This window comes from Varanus komodoensis, unplaced genomic scaffold (assembly GCF_004798865.1).
Source record: "Varanus komodoensis strain SLA01 unplaced genomic scaffold, ASM479886v1 scaffold109, whole genome shotgun sequence".
Taxonomy (NCBI): Eukaryota; Metazoa; Chordata; class Lepidosauria; order Squamata; family Varanidae; genus Varanus; species Varanus komodoensis.
Window position 1 is genome coordinate 145,963 of NW_025335313.1, and position 26,788 is coordinate 172,750.

Here is a 26,788-nt window from a genome sequence, read left to right on the forward strand (position 1 = left end):
ACTGTGTCAGTGGGAACTGCAACGTGTCCTTGGCAAGTCCTCCTTCTGGAGCAAACATCACGTGGTCTGCAGAAGGCTCCATGACATGCTCCTGCTGAGCCAGGTGGGGCATCCATCACAGCTGGCACAACTCTCTAGCTGGGCATCGTCTTAGAGAGCATCGCTGTTGCAGTGCAGAGCCATCTCGTTTAGACTCAGCTAGGCAAGCACTTACACTTTGACCAAGGAATGCTAAAAAAGAAGACAGAAGTTTGCATACAATAGGCATTGTTTAATTTGCACCTATAGAGACACATTTGAAGATTTAAATAGAAATCCAGTACCTTTCACCTTAGTGGGAAGGCTCTGGTCAGGTATTCCATGTTGCTGCTCAACCTGTTGTCCTGGTGCTGACTGTGGCTGGGCAACTCGAAGGCTTCTGCAGTTCTCCCTTCCAATGATTCCCGAACTTCGGATCGGACTTGGACTGCAGAGCCCTTCAAATAAAGGATGACTTATGTCTTCTGACAGCCCTTCAGAGAACTGTCTTCTCCAAGGTGAAGATCCAAATCCAACAGATGTACTACAAACTTACAATGTTACTCATAAGAGCCAAACCAGAAGAGGCATCAGAAGAACTGTGCTCACAAGTTATCGTAATCAACTGCTCTCGAAACAAAAGGTTGTTCAGAAGACTGTCCTGAACAAAGCAGGACACATGACCACCCTGAACTGGACCTTTTGATCTGATCCAGCAGGGTTCTTATGTTTCTCTGTTCACCCTCTGGTTCAGCATGTAACAACAGGACCTGGTTAGCACCTGCTGCAGTTTCAGAACTGAATGATTGGGTCTAATTGAAAAAAATATGGTGCCAGTCCTCCTTGTGGTAGAGGCAATCTTGTACATATGTAGAAAACAAGGGAAGGACAGTGACTGGGAAGAAACAAAAACAATGCCAGCAACATTGACCATAAGCCCCTCCAAAATCCCTGTTAGTGTAAAGTCACAAAGGATATGCAAGCGTTTGAAATTTCCAGATCCCTTCATGAGAGAAGACATTACAAGAAGCAGGTTTGGGGGTAATATGGATGGGAAAAAAGCCCCCAGTGACTTGATGGTGAGACACAAGACTCTCAAGATGAATTGGGGGAGGCAGAGGGAGTTGCAGAGACTTAAATGGAGCTCTGGAAGTTATGTGGTGGTTACAGATTGGACCTGAAGTTGCCCCTAGAGTTGCTGGGAACAAGAATGAGAGAAATGTGGGATGCCCCATTCTGGAAATATATACCCCATCTGTTACTTGGATTTGTTTCCAGCTTGGATCAAATAAACTGACCACTTTTACCAATGAATCAATGAGAGAAGCTAGGCATCCTTTATAAATAACCAAACTGGAGATAATTTTAGCCACTGCACTAAAAAAAGGTAAAAGAGTAAAGAAAGGAGAAGGAAAGAAAATAAATATCAATGGAAGCCAAATTGGGAAGTTTCACCTAGTGGATGGCAGGTCAAACCCTTAGAAAATTAAGCCTCGGGAGTAGCTCTGTTGAGTCCCATACATTTCTCCTATCCCTTTCCTAGGATGGGAGTAGCTGATATGTTTGATATCCTACAACAGATGGGGTGGGGTTAGGCAGCATAAGGCCAGCATGGGAAGCAAAATGTTCTCTGCACTGTGCATTTAAAAATATTTTGTTTAATTTTAGTGCACAGCCTTCACTACAGATTTGGTTTCACATTCTGGGTGCATGTACTTTAACCCTCTCCAGAAAACATAATCACTTGACTGTTTTTTCTGAACTGCAGCTATCCTGGGCTAACTCAGGAGCTGGTCGTTTGGGATGAGGCTGCCAATTAGGGTGGCCATCTGCATATCACTGAAGAAGAGGAAAGGCATTGCCAAAAAAGAGGCAACACGCTGCCTGGGAAGAAGGCACCAAGTGGCATAGAATGTGCACATGTGTATTCATATATGTGCAAGCAAAATAAAAAATGACAATAATGTTGGCACAGACAAGGACGATGGATCAGCTGAAATTTGTCCCTGCTCAGTCTGCTATCCAGGTGCTAGCTGGGGTGCGCAACGTCAGGGGCCCTGCCCTCCGTTCGCCTAGCTTTTAGCTCTAAGCTATGCTGGGGCTGGACAGCCCTTTCAGTAGAAGACCGACCACCATAAAGAAAGACCCCAGCCACTGCTGTAGCCCAGGTCTTACTGCAGGCATCTGCCACTTCCTTCTGGCTCACAGGAGGCCTTGAAAAGAGTGCCTCTCTTGCTCATCGGCTTGTATGCCAGCTCATGAAAAATGTGTGTGTGTGGTGGGGGCACCGTGGAAGCACACGCGTCTGTGGGACTGTACCCCATCCCAGGCCCCTGCAATGCGGAGGCACAGCCCTTTCAATGCTGCAGGCCACATGCAGTGTTCCTCAGGGGTTAGTGGGCATGTTAGTAAGGTTTTATCTATAAACCTTATATAAATGGATATTCTTCCTCCCACAAAGAAAACAGAAGCAGCAGCATCAGAAAAGCACAGAGTTCAATGTGTCATGTAGAGAAGCCCAGAGAGAGAGCGAGCGCAAGGATCAAGAGTGTGTCAAGCTGCTGGTGACCCTTCTTGGTAACTTCTGAACCATGGGTCCTCAAACTACGGCCCGCAGCCGGATCCAGCCCGCCATGCCCGCTTATCTGGCCTGCCTCAGAGGTTTTGGACGTGTTGCGCGCTGCGCCCACTGCCGCTGCCCGCCTCGCCCCCTGCACGGGGAGGTGGCAGTTTGTTCGTGTGGAGATCGTTTTGAACTTGCTTGGAGAAAACGATTGTCAAGCAAACAAGCCGCTGCCTCGCACCCCCCCTCCCCTCACCTGTGCGCCCCGCCCCTGCCCCGCCTTGCCCCCCCCCCCTGCCCCGCCCAAGCACCCCGCCCTCGCCTCGGCGCACACCTTGCGCCCCGCCCCTGCCCCCTCACTGGCCCGCGCCTGGCACCGGCACCTTTCAACTGGCCCCCCATTGAAAAAGTTTGAGGACCCCTGTTCTAAACAGGAGCTCCTTTTCTTCCTCCTGCAACAGAGGATGGGCATGTCTAAACAAAATCTCGGTATCTCCCAAGCAACGCCAAGTGGCGTATTCCTGGCTCTTGGGCTGGCAGAGGTGCAGCATGGTCCGCCCTCTCTCCCTTGCGCTGGGACTTTCCAGCGTGATGAGGCGGCCTGCTATATTTGGCAGTGTCCAGCATTCTGCTGAGCGGGGGACGGGGCTTCCACCGCCAAAGTCCTGCCTTGTACCACTGCAGAAGCACAACCAACGTTACTTTCATTTGCCTTTTTTAGACTGGATGTTTAATATAAGCATCTTCTCCACAGGGGCCTCTTGGTTGTTGTTGCAAAGATTCTCTCACTATTTTAATTGCCTGCTAGCAATAAATACTTCAGATGACTTCACCTGCCAATTTATCTTTCATTCATCCCGCCAATGAGAAAACAGAAGCAAAATCGTGTTTGCAAGAGAGGTTAAAAAAATGTGTTCATTCAAAATCAACAGCTTTCATTTCCAGGCTGTTTAGCAATTTCCTGTTATTTAAATTGAAAACAAAAAGTGATGGTTGGAGGGGTAAGATTTTCTAAGGTTCTGAAGCACTATTTCAAGAAATTTATCTGTAAAGGATTCAATATGGAAAGGATCCAGGAGTTGTAAATGCCAAAGGAAACAGAGTGGGGAGGAGATGGGGTCTTTGCTGCTGAACAGTGGAAATTCAGAACTTTGAGATTCAGTATATGTACATATTATTGCTTTTGGTCCAGGTATGAAATACCCACCCCTCATTTTGCCCTAGAAGTGAAGACCATTTAAGCTATTTCTGCGGGTAGGGATAAATGAGGATGGAGGGGTTACAAAAGTAATCAAATTTTGTAATAACCCCATTCTTTGAGTGAGAATGTTCCTGAAGTTTGAATGAAGGAAAGTTACTGGAAGAAGTGCACAGCCAAGGCACTTGGGGGGAAAACCCAAAACAAAGTGTGCATAAACACAAAGCTCACCAAAAAACATGAACAAAAGATGCAAACAGTTAGCTAAGTCTGGGGAATATGCCGAGCATAGAAGCTTGCACAACTTGTGCAAAACCAGAGGCAAAGGTCATAAAAGGCTTGTACCATTTAGCATTGAACAAATAGCAGAATGGGCTGGGGAGGGGGAGATGAATTAATATACAGTGAAGAAATGCTACATGTGCATGTTTTCCCATGGTACACCCAAAATCAGCAGAACTCCCAAGGAAGGCCAGAGTAATTGCTTGCTGGGCGCCTCCTGTTTCTGGCTTTGTGGCATGTTGGCTGACAGCCTGTATTACTCCAACACAGGTAACCTCTGGCTATTGCAGAATACAGGTGTTCCAGAAACTGCATTTAGGTTTTGATTCTCAGTCCGCATCTCACCCTGTACCCCTAGCTATTCGTAACTCCCGAGCAGCCTTGTTTATGGTTACGAACTGTGTTATTCAGTGCTGTCCAAAGATCTGCTCGCACAGGTCTGTGTGACACTGACCTTCCTAATCTGAAATGTGGGCAAAAGATGTGAAATTTGCATCTGGGAAGGAAGGAAGGAAGGAAGGAAGGAAGGAAGGAAGGAAGGAAGGAAGGAAGGAAAAGTGCTTGACTGAATGCTTTAAAAATGATGTACACATTGTGTGTGTCCCTGTGTTATGAACAGTTGCAAATCTTCCAGTGAACTTTGGCTGTTGGGTGATATAGAAATGAAAGTAAAAATTACAATGATTATTAAATGGGAAAAGACTGTCCTGTCATGAATCAGTTCCTTCCCCATCATGGTTCATCTATCAGATTTTAAAAGACTGTTGAAAAGCTTTCTTTTGTCTGGAATAAAAATGTCTTGTTGCTGATAGAGAGCTATCCCCTAAAAAGTGCTATGTAGTTAGCTTCTATTATGGCTTTCAGTTATTATTATAACTTTTATTGTGCTTTTAAAAATATTGTTTTTGTATTATTTAATGCTTTTTGTGAGCCAGCTTGCTGAACCAAATTCAGAACAGAAATGCAATTAATTAAGGTCATGAATCTTCCAAACATTATTGCTCTTGGTAGGAATTATTTGAAGGGGCTGTTACTTTCCAATATCTACTTTCCAATCCTTTAATTTTATTTATATTATTTTATCATGAGGTTTGTTAGGCTGAGAATCAATGATTGGTCTAAAGTCACTCACAGCCCTTAAAATCATGGCCAAAGGTGCCTTAGAACCAAATCCAACACTCTGACCATTGCACTCCATTGCTTCTCAAATGTAGGTCCCCTGAATTTATGACTGCCAAGCTTTCGCAGATCAAATATTACTGTTTTCTTAACCAATAGTAATGAACTGGGATTATTTTATTTTATTTTTGTCCTTAGGTGCATAAGTTCTATTTATGAGCTCTTCCCCACAAGACTGAATTCATCTGGTCAGAAAACAAGGCTTTGCTCAAAAAATAAATTATAATGAGTCCTGTCAGCAAATATGATACAATGTGATGCTGAAAGAGGGAAACGAATATTTCTGGCTCATTTATGATTTATGACCAAATAGTTGAAATAGAAATAGCATTTATCAAAGGGCGGAGGAAATAGCCATTCCTTTGATTTTGTATCCAAGCAGAAATGAAAGCTTTGTTTACAGCAATAACTTATCCAATTACTGTTTAAATGGAAAGCCCAGAAATAGTCTGCTTAGCCACAAAACTGGAAATAGAAGAAGGACATCTAGAAATCAGACTGTAACATTTTGTTGTAGGTTTCACTAGCCTAAAACAGCAGTGGGCAGATGGTAGATCTCCAGACATTTTGGATTTCCATTCCCAGAAGCTCCTGCCAACATGGTAAAAAGCCAGGAATGCTAGGAACTGAAGCCTAAAACATCTGGGGATTTACTTTCTCTCCACACCTGAAGAAGGAGAGAGCACATATTCAATGTTTTATTAATGTCTGATCTTTGGTCTTCAGCCGAGTTCTTTTTGTACTGGAAGAAAACCAAAATAATTCCACCCAGTCATGGTTCCAGATGAGGCTTTTGTGAAAATTCACTCTTTTGTTCACGGAATTTCACTGGGGTTGGGGGTAAAGATAAATATCTTCTATTGTTCTCCTATTGCCGCTTCTGACTTTTTGCTTTCCACCAAAAATCTGTTAAGGAGGAAAAGATAAAATGGCTGGACAATGACTTTTGATTGGGAGTGCTAAGAATCTGCAGTCTGGCGGCGCCATTACAGTTTTCTTCTTCCATCTTACCTACTAGAGTTGGCAGGCAGTGGAACAATGACATCTACCTGGGCTTTGGAGAAAGGAGGCAGCAGCCTTTGCTACTTGTACTAAACAACCTCCCAACTCCCGTCCAAATCCAAAGATCCATGATTTCCATACCAGATCATGATCACTGCCCACCTGCTTCTGGATGAAGGGCGCACCAGTGATCTGTCACTCACAGAAGTCCGCAGGACTTTTACCAAGGGCATCCTCCTTCTGGGGCCTGCTTTTCAGCATTTTTTCAGCTTTTTTAGAACTAGGATAATGCAGTATTTTCTTGGATGCCACCATGATTTGCTACAGAAGCCTGATATCATATAAAGTCTAAATACTGCCCTATCCCACATTGCCACATTTGGTTGCATAATGGTTCATTACAGGAACAAGTGTTTTTTGTAACACATAGCACATACTTGTCTTGTTTTTGGCATCTGCAGCAGAGGTCTGGATCCCTTTCCCGTTTCCTTGTGGGCCAGCCCACCCCTCAGTTGGGACATAACATACAATTATTGGAAAACACATTGTAAACAGAGGAATGTTCAGAACTGCCAATAACAGCCCTCATCCCATGAGGCACCTGGCTGCTGTTGCTCGAAGCATATGCCTATTAGAGGTACTGAATGAAAGGAACATGCCTCTGTAGAGACTTTCCTGGTAATCATCTCTGTAATGGAATCTTGGAAAGAGTTCTATCGATGCTGGTAATTAAACGGAGAGCTGGGCATTCTCCTTTGTGCAATAAGTAGAAGGGAAGCCACATGACCTTGCTAGTGAGAGACTTTCTGGATGTCAGGTGCACATACTATACTGATGATAAGACTATTCAGTTTGACCCCAAATGCATGTCTGAGTCCTTTGCAGAGCTGATTCTCGCTTGCCAGGTGGGTATTATTGGCATGACTGAATGCAATGTGAGGGATGCAGTCTCAGATGGAGAGCTAAAGTACTGGCCACGAGCAGAGGCAGACTTTAGTAACACTTGTGCATAATTTTGCCAGGAGAATCATGCAAACATGTTGACTTAGGAATCCCCTCTTCTACAACACCGTTAAAGGCATAGGAAGCCCTGCAGAGGAACCATGAACATACATTAGCAACACATTTGGCCAGTTTCTGCAGAATCCCTGCATCTCTTTAGTGTAAAGGAAAGAAAAGGCTCAGAGGACACACCAGCCTGGAAGTTAGATGAAAACTTTACTATGAAGACATTAAGCCCTACAATAGCCATATTTCCACTAAATTTCCAAGCAACCATGTACAGCAGAGGTAGAGAACATATAGCCATCTAGATGTTGAAGCTGGGACTGATGGGAGTTGGACTCCAATGGCGTCTGTACGACCAGAAGTTCCCCACCACTGCTGAATAGGTTTGTACTGTTAATTCCAATAGGAGCTAAGAATGAATAACTTTCTCTCATTTTGGGAACACTGAGAGAACGGATCTGCTTGTAACAAGATGTCAGAATGTGTTAATTTCCTTGCTGGCCTTCTCATTCTAGAGGCTGCCATTTTGAATATTCAAGCCATAGCACAGACATGCTGTACTTTGTTGTTACATACAAAGCTGATGAGCAGGACCTTGCTGGGGAGGTTGACAAGCCACCATGGGCTCTTTTAGAGTTGCAGATGACTTGTTAAACACTCCAACAACCCACCCTCAGCAGGATAACGTATCATGAGAAGGCATGTCATACTTAGCAGGAAAATTCACTCATGGTGGCTTCTTGTTCCATGAAAAATGAGCCAAAGACCATTGTTATTTACACAGTTAATGCTACAATCCTAATGGCAGCGAGTCCTATTAAACTTAGTGTGACTTACATCTGAGAAAACATGCATTGCATTGCAATATAAAATGGACCCATGAGTCAGCTCTGCATGCCAAAGTCATTTATTTATGTATTTATTCATTCATTCATTTTATCCTTCCATTTATATGCTGCCTAGTACTACAATCTCACAATACAATAAACATGGCAGAAACCACCTGCCCCCCTCTCCCCAAATAGGTGTGCTTTGTCTCTATGATTGTGAATTTTTACATGACATTAAAATTATTAAACATTAAATTATTATACATTAAAATAAATTATTTGATTCTTTGTCCAAGCCTTGAATGTTTCCAAGAGTGCTTGTTTGGATTCTGTCCTTCCTATGAAAACCTTCCCTTCTGCAATCTGGAATGGTGCCCAGTTGGTTAGAACGGCTGGAGGCCTGCAGGGCAGAATCAATGCATTCTTGACAGAAGTTAACTGTGACAGAGGGTCCCCAGTGATGTGTGTGAAAAAAAACAGTTGTAGGCCAAGGATCATGAAAGTTGCTTGGTTTCTTTCTGCCAAAAATAGCTAGCAGTTTGTATATCTCAAATCAAAGGGATGCTATTAAAAGCTCTTTCTGCAAGCCAGAAGAGTTTCTCCATCCAGGTTGTTAGTCAGGGTGGTTTATTTTGGTTGGAGTGTTGACACCACTGCTTCAAATGTGGGCAGATAGAAAGACTATCAGTGGTCTGCAAACACCAAAGATAAACAGTTCAAAGGACACCTTGACTTCCATGTAAGTTGCAGTAGCTTCCTTGATTGTTTGTAGACTAAAATGTCTTTCAGATGGCATACTTTGCCATCCTTTTATCCTGCACACCTTGGTGTGATTTTGCTTACCTGAATAGCACCAAGAGAGGGGGAAAGAGATGCAGAAGTTGCTTGGAAGTAGGCTAAGCAGATGTTTACTGATTGTTTAGTATTGCTTGTCCCAGTTATATCCCTTTATGAATGGCCAAATGGCTGCCTGGCTGCAGTTGCCAGACATCCATGAAGTGCTGAACTATATCAAGCAAGCTGTACAAAATGGGGCAGAAAAATGGTTTATTCTGTAGCATAGCTGGCTACAGAATCAGACTCAAACATTCAGAATCAGACTCACAGCCACCTTCTCAAATGGAGGAAAGGTAGCAAATGGGGTACCTCAGGGTACTAATGAAATATTTGCCAAATATAGATATCTGAACCCCACATATAGCATAAACAACCTGAAGTATAATATTCATTTTTACCTTACCTAATAAACTCAACTTTAAAGATGTCCACCTATCCATAGCTCATCAGGATCTTATTAAGCAACTTGCAGTTTTAGCTTGGTCATTTGAGAGATATCTCTGGGAATGAGTATTCCTAAATAAGCAATGAGATCTGGGCACCATTGAAATTGTCAGTTCACTAATACACTGTGATATAAAGTATCTCTAACTGGCATCAGTTCAAACCTTGACCAGTGAATTGAACAGCCCAACAAATTGCCAAAGGGTCGATCAACTTCATCAAAGCTGGAACGGATGCCCGGAATCTCAAGCCCTTTGCTTTTAGCAAGAAGTCAGACTGTGCTGAGTGGATCGAAGATGGAGAGGCCTGATTTTAGCTCTCTACAGTAAATTCATAGACAACTGAGTAGGAACAGAACCAAGAATGGTCCAAGAACAGGACCAAGAGTGTTATTTAACCAAACCTTACTCAGTGTGAATAAACCTTTATGAAGGAAACTCCACAAGTGTTGGGAGTCCTTCTCAGGAAATGGAACTCTGAGTAATAGCCCCTATAACCATTCCCCTCAGCAAACATAGGCGTGTTGTTCTAGATTGCATGCAAGTGGTGTCCAGTGGCTTTAGTCTTAAATTGGGGTTATGACCTACTAGCTCAGCAGAAGACCTGCTCTGGGTGGAGGTGGAAAAGACTAGAGCTGGTTGGATCAACACAGCTGGCTTATTGGACTCTCTTTGGGAGTGAAGTTATATGGACTGATAATTAGTACCTGTCCTTCAAAACTGGTCATGATACTGCTAGACATGGAGAATTGGCAAAGGTAGGGAGAAAAGTCCTGGAAGCACGGTTAATTCCAGGAAAAGGCTAGTGAGTTAAGAGCAGGAGGATTCAGCTTTCCTAACCCACACTCCTTTTCGAGGTGAAAATTAGACATTCACCTCCATCTTGGAATGGACACTCATTAAAAATGACTTCCCAAAGCACATTTGCTTACATTTCCCCTCAGAATAGACCCTGCAAATGCCCAGTTCCTGTCATTTCTCAAAGGTAATGTTTTGTCATTTCGGGCCCAGACAAATTGTGTCCCCCCCCTTGTTTTTTTAAACTTCAGAATGTGTAAAGCTGAAATAGCTCTCCTCAGACCAACAGTGTCTCACAAGGGCAATGGATGTCTGCAGGGGTTCACACCTGTGGGCGTGTTCCCAGGTTTACCATCTTTGATGCTGGTCTTGCTCCTCTGCCTTTAAGAGCAGACTGAGCTGCTGAAATTAAGCAGTGAGGTCTTGTCTGGAAGAGAGAGGCAGGAAAGGAAATGCTTCCCTAGCTAACTTTAACATATCAGTTGCACAGCCAAAGGTTTTGGCAGTCCTACATGTTAGTGTATTGATCTTGACCATCATGATGTTGAATTTGTTCTTTTTAAAATGGCGTTTATCAGATAGCTATGAAAAGAAGAGGACAGGGAAGCAAAGAAGTCTAGTAACAGTAACCAACACTACATATCAGAGGTCTTTTCAAAGTGGAGCCTCTGCCAAGTTTCCAAGGAACGTGTTTGATAAGAGCAAGCCAACCCTGTGACCTTACTAAATATTAGCTTAGTGTGGGAATATATGACACATGGAACTGATCTCAAGCAAGAATAGTAACAATGCTGACTTTACAGCAGATAGCTAAAAATGGGATTTTGTCACACCTTGGATAATTAGGCCAGTGCATGTTAAACAACAACAAACTGATGCATGATGCAGAAAACTGGTTTGAAAAATAAGGCTGGAAAAACAGGTGAAAAGTAAGACTAATATTTTTTTCTGACTCGTAAGTAAGGTTTGGGGGATATCATAAATACTCCTGGTCCAAATCCTTGCCACAAAGTAGATCTGCAATGTACTTACTAGTCCTGCATAATATCAACTGGCAGAATCCAAACTGATCAGGAAACTGGGCAGTTCATAATCTAAGGCCCTCCTCCACATGCTCTTCAATGGAATTTCCAAAGGCAGCAATATGAGAAAGAAGCCTCTCAGTGATGCTCCCCCCTCCCCGGCCCCCCAGTTATGAAGTGTTCTCCTTCATGAGGCCAGCCTGGCACCAGCAGGTCATGCTTTCAGCACCAGGCTGCTTTTCTTGCTTTTCTCCAGTGTTTTTAATCTGTGCTAGAATGTTTTCTTATTGCTTATTTAACAGCTCTGTAAACACATGTATGTCTCTCTCTGTGCTGAGTATTTAATTTTTGTAAGTAAATGGTCTTTATAATGCATATGGTTTTAAGGTTTAAAACTTTGTAAACAGCCCAGATAGAGATCAAATGAGTCAATCCTAAAGAAACTCAAGCCTGACTACTCCTTAGAAGGCCAGATACTGAAGATGAAACTCAAATACTTTGGCCACCTAATGAGAAGGAAGGACTCACTGGAGAAGAGCCTGATGCTGGGAACAACTGATGACAAAAGAAGAAGGGGATGGCAGAGGATGAGGTGGCTTGAGTGGGGTGACTGGGGCAGTGGGTGTGGGCTTGGGTGGACTCCAGGGGACGGCGGAGGACGGGAAAGCCTGGAGGAATGTTGTCCATGGGGTCGCTATGTGTTGGGCACAACTTTGCAACTAACAGCGACAAACAGCTTAGGCTGTTAATTAAAATATGAATAAATTGTTTGAGCAGGACCCCGCTGTTAACAGGGTGGGCTCAGTTCTCATCTTAAGCATCTTGCCACCCCATTCCACTGTCTCCGAGGGGTCCAGTAACTTAGCTCTGGCCATAGGAAAGGCAAGGAAGTGGTAGGCACTCCAGGTCCCTGGTAGAATGTCCATTCTCATCAGGAATGAGAGTCCCAGCATTCTCAGTGGGGAAAAACAGTATGTGAGTCCATTTCTATAGGCTGCAATCCCTGCTTCCAGCTCAGATGCTTCCCAAAGTGCGATCTATTTTGGATCAAATTTTAGGTTACTCGTCCAGCCATAGTTCCTGGACTGATAAAAGGAGAGGGACTCTTTTTGCTTCAGCCTCCTATTCATCCCTGGAATTTAGCATATCCTTTTAAGGAGTTCAATGCCGCCTAAGAAGACGTACCACAGGTTTAAGGAATCACAGCCAACATTCCCAAGGTGCTGAGCTGCACTGAAAAATCCAATACTTCGGTTGATGAGCCATTTCTGGGCTTGCCTGCAAATATATTTGATGGCCACTTCAACTAGTTTCCTTAGCAACACACTCTAACTGTTGTAAGGAAATGGCAACATCATATTACAGAAGCACAATTTGTTCTAATGGCTGCATGACGGCCAATCAAAGCACATTTGAGATGTCCCCAGCTCATCTTCTCAAAGAAAGCCCATTTTTAAACATAAGATCAACACAGACATTTTAATCCTTACTCATATAAGATCACAAAAAGTGTCAGGCTCTACTGAAGCAAACACGCCCCCCCCCCTTTCCCTGACCCTCTAATGAGAACTTAATTGTGCATTTATTTCCTCTCCTCACATCAAAGCACCCCCACTGATGATTCAGAGGAAACACAGAATGACTGCACTTGGCCTCCAATGAAAAGTTTCATTCTTTATCATACTATTTGTATTCCCGTCCTCCTTACTTCATACACAAGACTGGTCCATTTTATTTTCAAACACTCCTGCAATGTGGGTCAGGTTGTCATCTACTGAAGTATCATGTCAAAATCATGGGGAGCCATAGTTCCATTCTGTCTGTGCTTGCCTTGAATACTATGCCCATTTCTGGACACTGCACATTAAGAAGGATTCAGATACATTGGAACACATTCAGAAAAGGTCAGTGAAGATGATCAGGGCACTAGAAATGAAGTCCTGCAGGGAAAGATGGCGGTACGTGAGTCTGTTTAACTTTGAGAAGAATGGGCAGGAATACGAAAGGGCTGTTACTTCCACAGAAGAGGACCACAACCTGTTGTCTATTGTCCAGAAATATCAGACACAAAGTTAGGCTTAGGTTATAGGAAGGCCTGAACATCAGGGAAAAGTTCCTACTGGACAAAGCAGTTGAGGAGGTCTTCAAGCAGAGACTGAGCAGCCATCTGTCAAAGATACTTGAAACTGGATCCCTGCACTGAGCAGGGAGTTGGCTTCAGTGGCCTGAATGACCCCTTCCAACTCCATGATTCTATGCCAGACAGAGAAAGACTCACCCCAAGCCCCACAGGTAGCTCCATAGTGAAGGAGGGACCTGCAGCTTTTCTAGATGGTGAATTTATTGTACACTCCTGATCCCTTACGTATAGTTGCTTCTTTAGATGACACCCTGATTCTCCAGTTTAACTACTGCTTTTAAAGAGTACTTTCCCAGATTTTTCTGGATGAGGAAAATGGATTGTTATTTCTGAAAGAAATAATACCTCCATTTTTCTCTTTGTGTGTATGCACTGTTCTGCAGTAGTGAAGTGCCACCTAGAGTAGCAGAAAAGGAAAAGCTGCTTCGGATCTCAATTCTGTGACAAAACCCAGACAGAGTGAGTGAGTAACAGCCTCTTAAACAGGGCACGGCAGGGCAGGCTTCACTCTTCCCATACCATTTCAGGACTGGAATGTGTTGCCCCCAGCCTGGAATCACAGGCAGAAACTACAGGTGTCACACTGTTACCTGTGCATTTTCCTCTTGCTGGAGAAAAGCAACTTGAGGAGATTTCTATCAGAAAAAGTGGCATGTGTGCAAAGGAATGAGCTATGCCCACCTGACTCATATTGCATGGTCCCTATCCAAATTAACTCATGGAACCTATGCATTAACTCCAGTTTAACCTCTGAAGTAACCTTGCAAGGGAGAAAATGCATCTGTGACTTGTTGCACTGAGATCCAGGTCTGAGATGTACAAGAGAAAAAAAGGCACAAATGTGCATATGCCAGTATTCATATGCTCTAAATTTGCTTTGTGTGTGTGTATTTGAAGGGTCCTATCTTATAATGGCACAACTCTTAGAAGAAACATCTGGACAGGGGAGAGGGGCGCATGGGGGGGCAGCCTCAGGCACAAAGCTTGAGGGGAGGTGAAGCACATGTTAGAAAGAAGCCAGTTAATCCAGCGTGATGAGATGCCACAGAGATGATCAGGGATTCTGTACCTCTATTTCAGCCAGTGTCATGGACAGCAGGGAAGCAGATGTCCTCCCAGAGATATGGGGCTTCAAATGAAAGCTTTGGGGCTCCAGCCCTAAAGCTACCCCCTAGCACTGCTTCTGCTGCTCAATCTGTCCATGTTGGGCGTTCCAGAGAAATGGAGCCACCACACTGAAGGTTCTTCTCCAGAAGGACTCTAGTCAGGCCAGAGGTTGATGTGGAACCACAGGAGCATTCCTCCTCTGAGACACTTCAGTGCTTCAGAGGAGAGGGTAAAAGGGTGTTCTGCAGTGAGGGGGCTCTATTTTCCCCCAAGGGGGCTTATGTGCCTCTTCACAAGGCATGCTGCCAAGGCCTGGTGCCATTTTACTGTTGGCTGGCCTTGCTAGACAAGGCTGCCAGAGGATGGAACCAGCATTCTCGCTCTCCCTTCATTGTGGAGTTCCAGGTTTCACCTCTCTGTGTCTGAGTGTGTATCATTCATTACAGTGCTGGCGCATTAGCTTAGCAGCTAGGCTCCTATTCAGAATAAGCATTTCCTTATCTAATTTGTATGGATGTTGGCTTGCTGCACATTGGATTTTTCCATCTCCTTTTCTTTTTAAGCAGAGGAGAGTTGCGTTTTGCCAAGTTTGGGCTATGTATTCATTGCTGCTGTAATTCAGATCCAATCCTTCATTACTGAAACACTAAACTGAAGATCTGACAAGCAATATATATAAAAAACTTGCTTCCAGCTCTGAGGTCCAAGATTCCATGACATCAAGGCTAAGCTTCATCAATTTAATCAATTATAACAGATTGACTCTGTAAAAAAAAAAAAAAAAAAAAGCTTCTCCTGTTAAAAGTGTGATCAAGCTTCTTTCTCTCCCCCTCATTCGATTGAAGTTACTTCTGCAGATTATTGCTGATAATATCAAAAATTGGGTTTTAACTTATTTTAATTGATGGTGTTTTGCAAAATCCTCAAGCAAAAATGACAATAAAATCACACACAACTGATTTTTGTTTACATTTTTAAAGGGCACACAGAAATCATTTTTAGTCTGTCTCAAGGAATTTGAATGGAAGAAATGGCCAATCTAGAACAAATTCAGCTCCAGAATAGTGTAGGTGGAGAAAGATATTGTGGGAAGGCTTCTGGGTATTTGCATGTAAGACCAGCTTTATCCTGGTCAAAACTCATAGTGGGTTGGTTGCTGGCCAAGCCACAGCACACCCCACAAATACCATGGTCTGTTTGCCCTCTCCCTTCTCCCTGGATACTGCAGCAGGGCCAACTTGTATTGCCAACATTTGTCAATAGAGATGTTGTATTGCTGCAGCTTTTGCTCTTTGTGTTCAGCTCACTACAGCTTTTTAGCCACTTGACCCTCTTTTTGTCCTCTGAAAATTGGAGAAGCCAGTCTGACTGTGTACATGATTCCCCCACCCTTACTCTGGAGGGAAAGTAAACTTCAACAAATAAAGTTTCCTATTCAGGTGGCACAAACTCAGTTTCTTACAGTTACAGGATCCCACTCCTGAATGACTAACGGCTGATAAATAGGGGTCATAGATCTTGTGAAAACCTACTCATATTTGGGCCTACCTGTGCAAGTAACACCAGTGTGGTTTATGCTACATGTTGTGGCATTAACACTGATAAGTTCTATGGGGCTATTTGCTTACTAATGAGCATTGCAACACAACCTTACATACAAAATGAACCTCTTTTTATCAACAATTTTCTAACAAAACATCATGAACAAAATACTATAACCCCTGCATGGAAGCCCCTGGCAACAGCACCAATATGAAGTCTGGCTGTAGAGCCATGAAGTTCAAGTGCCCTTTTGAATCCAAACGCAGACAAAAGAATCCAAAATGGCCTCTTCAACTGGTTTGAGTACCCACAACACAGGAGAGTCGGCTGCATGCACAGAATCGTCAAAACGCTGGAATAAAATGCCAACTCACCTGTATATTCATGAATTTGTTATGTGGATTCACCCCACAACACAAACATGTAGGAATTAGGCCTGGACCAAGTCAGGAAGAGCTTCAGGGGCAACAGCAGCTCCCGCCTCTTCAGTTTTCTGCTCTTTTTGGTCTGTATTTCTTACAACCCTGCTCTTAGTCAATTTACAACCTGAGCAGCTGCAAAAACAAATAAATATACTCCTGGGGGAGTCCTCACCCCCCCACACCCCCCACTCACACACACACCATGGATCCAGGCCTGTAGCTTCCTCTTGTTACCTGAAACATACTCTCTCACAACACTTAGCCTAACCACTTAGCCTGAAATCTGCAGCCATGTTGTACTTCCTGTCCAGGAGGGAGGGGAGAGGTAAGGAGAACCCTGTGTGAACTCCTGGGACAGGATGACTGGATGTCAAAGAGGGTAAACGAGAAGAATCTTTGGAGCCTGGGTCCGGTTGGAATCCGGGTGAAGCCTCCATAAAAGTAGCAAATGGTATTATAAATTACTAATAGTTGAGAAATATAGAGCGGATGTGAATAATTCAGAGATAATCAACAGACACATTAGAAAGGGGAGTCTCTGGATAAATAAAGAGTTTTCTGTAAACTAACAAATAGAACAAAGAATAATAGGGAAATGAATTTACTTTGTATCTGGACAACCTGTTATGATGTAGGGTATATAATGTATGCTCTCTACCTCTTTCAAGACTCTGATTTGGGAAGCATCTCCCCTCTGTCTCCGTTTATTCTATAGTGCACCAGAATAAAACTGCAATTAGCTCTAAGTCTCGCCTCAGGCTCTGTTTGGTTTTTGGGTCTGGGGTCCACCCAGGGTTTGCCCCAGCTGTTAACTGGTTAGAGTCCGCTAACACTCTCAATATATCAAAGCACTGTAACTTGACCGCTAGAACAGGCCTCCAAAGTCTATCTTAAGATGAAGGGTAGATTTTGGAATGTATAAATAATGAACAACAAGGGTCCATACCATCTCATGCCCTGCGGAGCTATACCTTGAGCAGCATTCCTTCACTATTTATAAAAAAGAAAAATAAAGGAAATTGATAATGAAAGACTGCTCCCCCTGTGGGGAGAGGAACTGACACGAGGCAATTCAATTAATTGCCCAGACAGGCTCAATAGGAAGCAAGCAACAAACTTGTGCTTGAGGTTATCAGAGGGCTTTGCAAAGGGGACTTGTAAGTGGCTGTTACAAAAGGTTTGTGACTGTGGGGAAAGGCATTGTGGGTTATTATAGCACACTATGTAGAACCTCCATTTTGATTTTGCTTCCAGCAAACTGCTGCCGAACAATACCTCAGCTGTTATAAAGGGCTTTAGCATGAAAACACATGCGACAAACAAAACAAAACATGTTTTCCCTAGAATATCATAGCAGATGACCCTTTGTACTCTTAAATACAGCAAATAAGCACACCAGGAACGTCCTGAGGAACATACTCTGAATTCTCTGAGCACTTCACCAGGATCAATTTATGACATGCAGCATTGCCATTTACTACATTTAAAAAAGGATACTTTTAACCTGATCTTGATGCTAGGTTTCCTGGAGCAGACAAAGCCAAAATTAAACCCTGCTGATTTCTAAATGCAACGCTGATTAGTTCAATGTTCTTTTTCATCATGACACAGTTTTCTCCCTGACATGTATAAATGAGCTCATAGGTCATTCATACATAGGTCGATAAACTGAAGGGGTAGAATTGAATAGAAGCCATGCACTGCAGCTGAAAAGTTCATGCGGAAAACCCCAAGCAGAAAACAAGAGGGGTGACGTAAGGTTAATTCACAGGAAGAAAACTGATGCATTCAAATCATGGTGATGAAGGAGGCTTTCTAATAGCCTGCACCAGCAGGAAGACAAACAATCAAGCCAGAGTTTTCTCTAGAAGCACACATGACGAAACTGAGGACGTAGTACTTTGAGCACATCCTGAGAAAGCAAGATTGACTGGAGAAGACAGTAATGCTAGGGAAAATCAAAGGCAGAGGAAGAAAAGGAAGAAAGACCAAATACGAGTTGGGTTGAATTTAATGGACAGGACATTTTGGAGAGCTTTCATTCATAAATCAGGGATGACTTGATGGCACAACAAAACCAAGCTTAATTGAAACTGAAGTTAATGGAATTATTCTGACTAAGAAACCTACTCCCTGTGCCCTTACTCTGTTGGGGTATATTGCTTAACAACACTGGGCCCCATTTGACAAGAGTTCCTCTCATTTCCTGACTCTCTTCCCACTGCTCCCAATTCAATTCTTGGGGAAGACAAGATGCTAAAAAAACGATGTCATTCAACAATGATCTTTGGAACTGATCTTTAGTATGAAAGCAGGACTGCCACAACAAACATTTCCCTATTTTTATCTGTGGAATATTGCTTTGTGCAAATCCTGGAGAACAGGTCTTGTGTAGGACATCTTGCTGCCTGATGTCCTACACAAGACCGTTATAAAAGACCGTTTAGGGGCCCCCATTCCAACTGCAAAAATTGACCACAATGCCAGCCAAATCTCTTGAGGATGGGGCAGCATCTTCCCCCGCACATGAGGGCAATGGGCTCAGTCAGAGGGGAGCAGCACAGACCCCCTCCCCCTGCCTCCTTGCGTCTGCCATAGGGGGGCCACTTGCAGGTTACCAACAATTTTAAAGGAAAAAGGCAATGCATCACATATGCACTCCTCCCAAAACAGAATAGTGTGTCACATAAAATTTTATATGCTCATTTACAGGTGTGAATTTAGACATTATTACTATCATTAGACTAGAAGAGCAATACATTTCACAATATAGTAGGTAGACCATGAACTGGTGAACTGCAGGCCTGCCAGCTCCATCTGCTGTCCACACTGAAGGACAATTGCAGTGGTGTTTATCTTTAAACCAGTTTTGGTCTGGAAAGCCCTTTAGAAAGAGGAACACTTTCAAAGAGAGAAATGTCCTCTGAGAGTCTGGCAAACGGAGGATTGTCTCCCATATGGTAAGCTACATGGCCACCTTAATCTGCCTGAGACAGAGTAGCCCTGTGGCAAACTTTGAAATTGACTAGATTGTTGGATTCCCTTATCAGACCAGTGGTTCCCAAACTTTTTCGGCCATGGAACCTTTCTGAAGACATTTTTTCCATGGAAACTTACCTCTTTCCCCAGTTTTTACTAAACATTGTAGACCTACAACATTCTTCCTTCTTTCATCTGCTCCTGTTGTCTGAGTACTTTACATAATGTAATAGGCTTGGAAATAAAGAGAAAGCATTTTAAATATAATGAATGAATAGAGCGATTATATGGCAATATCCCAAATAAATTATTTTCATTATTCCCAACATTACAAAATAGAGTCCTAGGAACCAAATGACATGATGATGATGATGATGATGATGATGATGATGATGATGATGATTACATTTTTATACTGCCCATAGCCAAAGCTCTCTAGGCAGTTGACAGCAATAATCATAGAATCATACACTCAAGTCACCCATCCCACTTCTGCCCAGGCCAGACCCTGCTTAGCTTCCAAGATTAGGCAGGATCAGGCACTTCAGGCTACATGGAAGCTGAAAATGATGCATTTCATTGTTTGCAGCTTGGACACCAACTGACATTAGAATAGTTGGCCTCATGTGGTTTCATTTTAAAATCAGTTTGAAATTTGATTTTTGAGATTTTTCATGAAACCCTTATGAGGCTTTTGTGGAACCCTAGGGTCCCACGGAATGCAGTTTGGGAACCACTGATCTGGATCATGGGACCTAATAGGCTGCACTTAGAGTACAGCTGTGGGCTAAGAAGGACATGGATAAGTTGGAGTGGTCCAGACAAGAGCAATCAGGCTGATGAAGGGTCTAGAAATCAAGTCTAGGTATGCTTAGTCTGGAGAAATGAAGATTAGGGGAAGACTGAATATCAGTCTTCAAATATCTGCAAGGCTGAGCTGCAGAAGGCAGAGCAGACATGTCTCTGGTAGGCATGCCATGAGCGGAGCCAGGAGTCCAACTACATGACTGAGAGGCCCCTTCTGGCTCGCGCTGTTTCTGTATTCCTGTGTCTCCATGGCTCCTGAAGACAGACCTAAACCAACCAGTAAAAAATTCTGGCTAAATGTTGGGAAAAGGTTCCTAACAGATGACTTTTTGACAGTGGAACAGGTTGCCATAGGAGATGCTGCATTCTCCACTGGATGCTCACCTGCCAGGGCTGCTGTAGTTGCAACTTGCAGTGTGGAGTGTGCCCTGAGTGGGGAAGGGGAGGGAACTAGATGCTGTCTAAGATCCCTTCCAACTCTATGATGTGCTTCTATCAGACTGGTGTCACTAGTTAGACTGGTGAAATGCCAAGTACTTGGCAATCTGGCTTTTGTTTTCAATTGCACTGCGAAATTTCAGATGTTTTGAGTCATTGTACAAGAGATGCTTTCCACTACCATGCCAAATCCTTCGCTTTCTTTCCAGACATGTCCCATTCACTTGTCAAGTGCCCTTAGTGAGCTGCTCATTAATTGCATGTGTTTCCAAATTACCAGCCATGAATACTGACTGAAGCCTTCCAATGGATTTCTGAAAGCACTTTTCTGTTAAAGAAAATAACATGGTATTCAAGAGAAAACTGACTTAGTGTAAAGAGAATCTCTCAAAGGGAACCAACTCAATCAAATTCAGTGAAGCCAAAATGGAATAGGCATGGAAGTAAAGTGTGTACTCATGGCACGCTACAACTATAGAAAGATGCTGATTTATAATTGGAGCCAGTTTGCAGAGATCAGGTAGCATGTAAGTATCTTATTTGCATAAAAGGCCACTTAGATGATTACCCCTGCATTGAGTCTCACACAGGTTGGGAGTTCACTTCAGCACATTCAGAAGGCGATGTGTTGGGGAAGGCGGAGATCAGTTATGGGGATCCCACAGTGGCAAAGTTCATTCCTTTGTGATGTGTAAGAGGGAAGCTTTGACCCACATGACAGAGTACTGAAAGAGTAATAATGTTATATTTCACATTAACGCTCCCATCAAAAACCTATTTTCTGACTCAAACAAGTGCTACTGATTTTATTGGAGTTCTTTCCCCCTCCTGGTTTTGTCACCAACAGACAGAAGGAATCCTATCTGCAAATAATCATACCAATAATAATAGTAATCCTTTCTGTCAATTAATACAGGAATATAGAATATCATCTTCCACTGAACAGGCTGCCTGGTCCATCCAGCCGAGTGTTGCCAAGTGGCTTGCCAGGGATGCAGGCCAGATTCCTTCCTAGCTCTGCTTGCAATGCCAGAGACAGAACCTGGAAGCTTCTGCAGGCAGACCGGGGGCTCCATGTCTGGTTATGGCCTGTCCCAGCTGCGGCTCATTGGTGGGGCCACAGGGTCCAGCGGAGGGTGCGAGGGAGCAGGAGGTGGCAAGTGTCTCGCCTGAGAGATGCTTCCTCTCACTCTCCCCCTGCTCTGCCCTGCCCATCAACCCATGGACACTCCTGTTCTCTGCGAAGATAGGCCACAGCCTCTTCCTACCATTGTGTCTTCGAAGAGAACACCCTTTTGTGAATCAGAGGAGGGTCATAATTTCAGCTGTGAAATATTCTAGAGTTACACAAGGTTCCCATTTAACTTTAACTTTTAAACTGAAAAAGAACATTCTTTATTTATTTATTTATTTATTTATTCATTAAAACATTTTTATGCCGCCCCATTCGCCGAAGCCTCGGGGCGGCTTACAACATAGATAAAACAATAAGTTAAAATATCCATATAAAATAATCTTAATTAAAACACACATTATAAAATAAGCCGCCCTGGCCAGATAAAATTCAATTGTATTTAGCATTTAAAACTTAGGCAGGGACTGAAGGAGATGCCACGCTCCAGCTGTTTTTTCCTGTGAGCCTTCATTGCAACCTTTCCAAATTATAGCATTGCCGAGGATGGTGCTCATGGGTTGCCCAGCGGGGCTGGAACACCACATCTTTCATTTGGATCCCCAGTTCCCTGGGAGGCCTTCTGCCCCACAACGCTGCTGTCCGTGGACAGAAATACAGGCACAGGGCCCTGGTGATCCCCCTGGATGAGCTGGGGGTTTGCCCACAGGTGCTCCTTCCACCTCTGTTTTGTTTCATCTGAATTTTTCTCTCTGGTATCCAATGTGCCCCCTGCATCCATACCTCCATTTTTGCAGACAGAGGTGATGTGCTTAGGAGGCAGGGTTCTTTCAAGACACACACATGGGCATGTCCACATGCACACAATTTAGAGCAGATGTCGTCTCTGCTAAATATTCCCCCTGTGCAACTGCTGCAGCAGATGATCCACAGGGGTGATGCCGGCACCTGCAGCAGGAGCAGTGCCAGGCAGGGATTTCTCCCTTTGACGAGCACGGCAGGTGGGAGAACTCACCCAGCACCACAGTGCCAGAGCAGCCTGCTCCAGGGACTCCGCAAGGCTCTCCCAGCGGGAAAGAAGGGAAGTGGAGGTGGCTGCCGGATGAGCCAGGGAGCTGCAGTGGGGACTGCTTAGCGGGCATGCTGTGGCTCAACATATCCTCCAGTGCTTCGGAAAAGCCGTCTGCACTGCAAATCTGCCCACATTTCTTTCTTGTTTGCTTCTCTCCACGCAGATGTTTTCCCTCAGCTGCGACTCAATTGTTGCATGCTGGGGTGTTGTTCGAACTAGTCGAAGGCCGCTGCTGGACCAAGCTGGCCTCCTGTTTATTTTCTATATTTATATTTATATCCTGCATTTTTTCTTGCAAAGAACTGAAGGTGACTTACATGGTCTTCCTCCCCTTCAGCATCCCGAGATCCTTTTCACAAGTGCTGCTCTCAGCCACTTGTCCCCTAATCCGTACTGCTGGATGCCATGAACATGCAGGCATAATTTATTAGGGCATGCATATTATCATCTGCACAAGAGATTTATTACCTAGTTTGTTTACACATGCCCTATTTCTACTGAACATTTTTGTAAAGAATGTCCTTACCACATCTGGGAGCGATAGGTTAAGGAGCATGTTTCACTTTTGTGGGCCAAAGCAGAAAACCTTTGTTCATAAATGTAAAGATTTCAGGTAAAACTTGTAAACGTCCACATGCTGAAAAGGGGCAGAGTCCAAAAGAAAAATATTTGCCTTATCAAAGGTGCTCCATTAAGCGCTAAGATGGAAAAATGTTAAAAATACACACCATGCTTACATTCCTTCTCCATTAGTGGCCATTCTATTTTTCTGTTAGGTTCGTTTGTCTTAACTGTTAATCGCTATTACCAAGCAAAACAGAATTCCAAGTAGATGGAAAACATAATCCTGGCCCTTTCTAAGCAGTGTCCTGCATCTGTGTATGTGTCTCTTTCTGCAGACACACTCTATTGCAGAGGCACACTAAGCTTTTCCATCAGCACCCGGGTCTCCTGGACCAGCAGCGGGTTTTATTCAGCTGGCTTCTCTCCTAGTCTGCCTTCTCACCAACTTTGTCCCCAGCAGCCATTGCTCCTCAGCCTTTTCTCTCGCATGCTTGCCTGAGAGGCAGAAAGCCAGTGAGCCAGCAAGAGAACAAGTGCACCCAGCACTCTCATTTCCACTGATACCGCCACTGTTCTGCAGGCCAGAGTGAGAGCAGTGAACTAAACGTGTGTCATGGTGCAGATCAGTGGTTCCCAAACTTGGCCAGCAGGGTCCTGTGGGGTGTGGACCTCCACAAGAGGGGGCCCACCTCTGCCTGCCCTTGAAACCGCTCTCGCCAAAGCTGAGGGAAGAGTGGAAGCATTCAGCCACCTTTCCCTGTGCTATGATCCTAGTCGAAATCAGGGTCCCATCCAGCTAGGTTTTTTTGAATAAAATAGAGTGGCCAGTTTAAACACACTTAAAAAAAAAAGTGTGAAAACACATATGACATCAGGCTGTAAAACTCATGCCTGTAAAGCTACGCGATTTCTTAGAGGCTTGGATGTAGGACCTAGTCTGGAATCAGAACACAGAGCAGTGGTGCTTCCACCTTCAAGGTCTTTCCCCCCTGCACACTTTTTCCCCTTTCAAAATGCTGAGAGCAACATTCTGGAATGATTTCACCTCCCTTTGCTCATTATAACAAGAAACTGCTAAAAATAGGGACCAGCAGGATTGAGATGGTCGGCCAAACCGTTTGTCAAAACCTAGCTGCTTAAATCAACAGCCATTCAACCATAGCAGCTTTCCGTTTTCTGTTCCTGTGGTGCTTTACACAAAATAATATCTCGGCCTCAGATCTTCTGGGTTGCTAATAAATGAATGAATGCCATAAACCATGCATCTGGGTTGGTCTCAACCCAAAAGGCTGACTTCATTCTTTTGGTTTTATTTTCTAAAAAAAATATAGAGTCTGGATGCTGTAAAGGAAACATAGCTGAGGAAAATGGTTTTGAACTTGATAGCTAGAGCTGATTGGTGCTATTCTTTGCCACTAATTCTGTGTAAGCAATGTATGATACAAAGTCCAACTACAGAGGCAGCTAATAATGAGGCATTCACAGCTATCCAATAGAAAATGGGAGAATGAACGAGCTCGGATCCCAACAGAGGTACTTGAGCAATTTCCTTTGGCTCAAGCATAGTTTCAGCTTTTGACACATGTACAAAGGAATGTTTACTAATTAAATATTCTGAGGCCAGCTAGTATTTAGGACTGCTAATCAATAGATCTTTTTATTGATGCATTTTGCAAATAAGTCAATTTATATGTGCATATTTTAAAACTGGTATCAGTTGGAAAGACATTGCTACATTATCTAGGAATCAGCAGTGTAGACATTAAGTGAGCAATAGAGCTGTTGTAGAAATGCACCCACCATATTGTGGCTTGCAGATTGCTTGGCTGATGACAAGTTAGGCCTGCCTGTGTTAAAGGGCGGCCTCTCCCTTCAGCCCCAGAGTTCAACTTCCACTTTTCCAAAGGCTGCTCTGAAAAGCTTAAACCGGTATTTTGAATGCTTGGCAAAGTCGCTTCCCAGCCCTTTCATTTTCCTGGCAGGTGGCATCATTTCAATTCAGTCTGTCGTGCCGCAGCCTTCAACATGCCCCTTGCATCAGAGGGCTTGCTTTTTGCTTTCAACTTGCCTTCCAGGAGAGCCAGAGCTGCAAGACCTTGGGAAGAAAACAACCTCTGGGAGAAATCAAGGAGGAGGAGGAGGAGGAAGAAAGGAAGAGGAAGAAAGAGAACTGCAGGGTTATTTTTAGCTGCTCACAATATTGCATCTGAACAATTACAAGCCAGACCTCATTACATTTTACATACTGTACTTTTTATAAGTGAGGTTGGAAACAACGTGGAAAACAAACATCAATTATGCTTCTGATACCCATAACAACAACAAGAGCAAGCCAATATTTTCAATGCAGGCTTTTAAACCGATGGCTACCATGAACAGAAATAGATCTTTCCTGAGTAAGAGGAATCATTTAGTTCTGTTTCTATGTCTATTGCCATTCTAGTGCTTAATTTCTAACACAATACCATATCTAACGGAGTTTGCCTCTAAATTGCATGCTTTGTCCTAGAACTGCAAGCATGAAGCCTCTTTGCGATTACTCAGATTTGGTGACAGGTTCTCTGCATATGATCAGGGATACCCTTTCCCTGTTATTAGGAATGGAGTCACATTGTAACCCAAAGGATCACATTTTAGCAAAAACTGACCTTCTCAAATACTTCCCAAGCTAAAATGTGGACCGGAATGCAATAGTCTTTCTGTTTTCACATTACTCAAAAGTTGTAATTCATTTTTCAAATAAAAAAAAAATGCATGAGATAGGGAAACGTTCATACAAAAATGCGGAGAGAAGTGAGCGCAAAGGGACAAGTACTTGCAAAATTGCTTATACGGCAAGCACTTCCTGACAGTCAGGACCCCAAGGGTGTGGAATGGGCTTCCCCAGGAGGTCGTTGAGGCCCCATCGGTGCTGGTGTTCAAGGATAGGCTGGACATCCACATGGTGGGCATGTCATGAGCGGAGCCGGCTGGTGCCGGAGGTCAGACTAGATTGCCTGGGAGGCCCCTTCTGACTTGCTCTGTTTCTGTGTTTCTATGTTTCACATATTTTGTCACTTAGACCAGCTATGTAACACAAGATGTATATGAATTTTTAGTCACATAAAAATGTAAGTAAATTCTTATGCACTTTAAAAACAAACAAAAACGCAAACTGATGATGAAACAAGACAGGACAAACTGTCCAGAAGAAAAGTCAAATGTTAGGTGCAAAGAGGAGTGGTGCAAGGCCTGGTTCGCCTGGGTCCTAAGGAAGATCCGATGCCACCCTCAAAGGCCCGCTGTGACGACTTTGCCAGGCATTTCAGGGAGAAAATCACTCAGATTCGTCACGAGCTGGACTCCACTAATGAATCAGAGGTCTCTGAGGAGTCGCCAATGCCACCGTCTGGTCCAAAATTACTG

General features: G+C 43.7%; 1 long non-coding RNA gene across 1 annotated transcript; it reads right to left on the minus strand.

Moving 5' to 3' along the window:
- LOC123018086 lies at nt 1-19,593 on the minus strand. Its single transcript, XR_006413713.1, has 3 exons — nt 19,509-19,593; nt 324-476; nt 1-231 (listed from the first exon to the last, which is right to left on the minus strand). It is a non-coding gene; the product is annotated as an uncharacterized LOC123018086 (long non-coding RNA).
- Nucleotides 19,594-26,788: the final 7,195 nt, after the last annotated feature.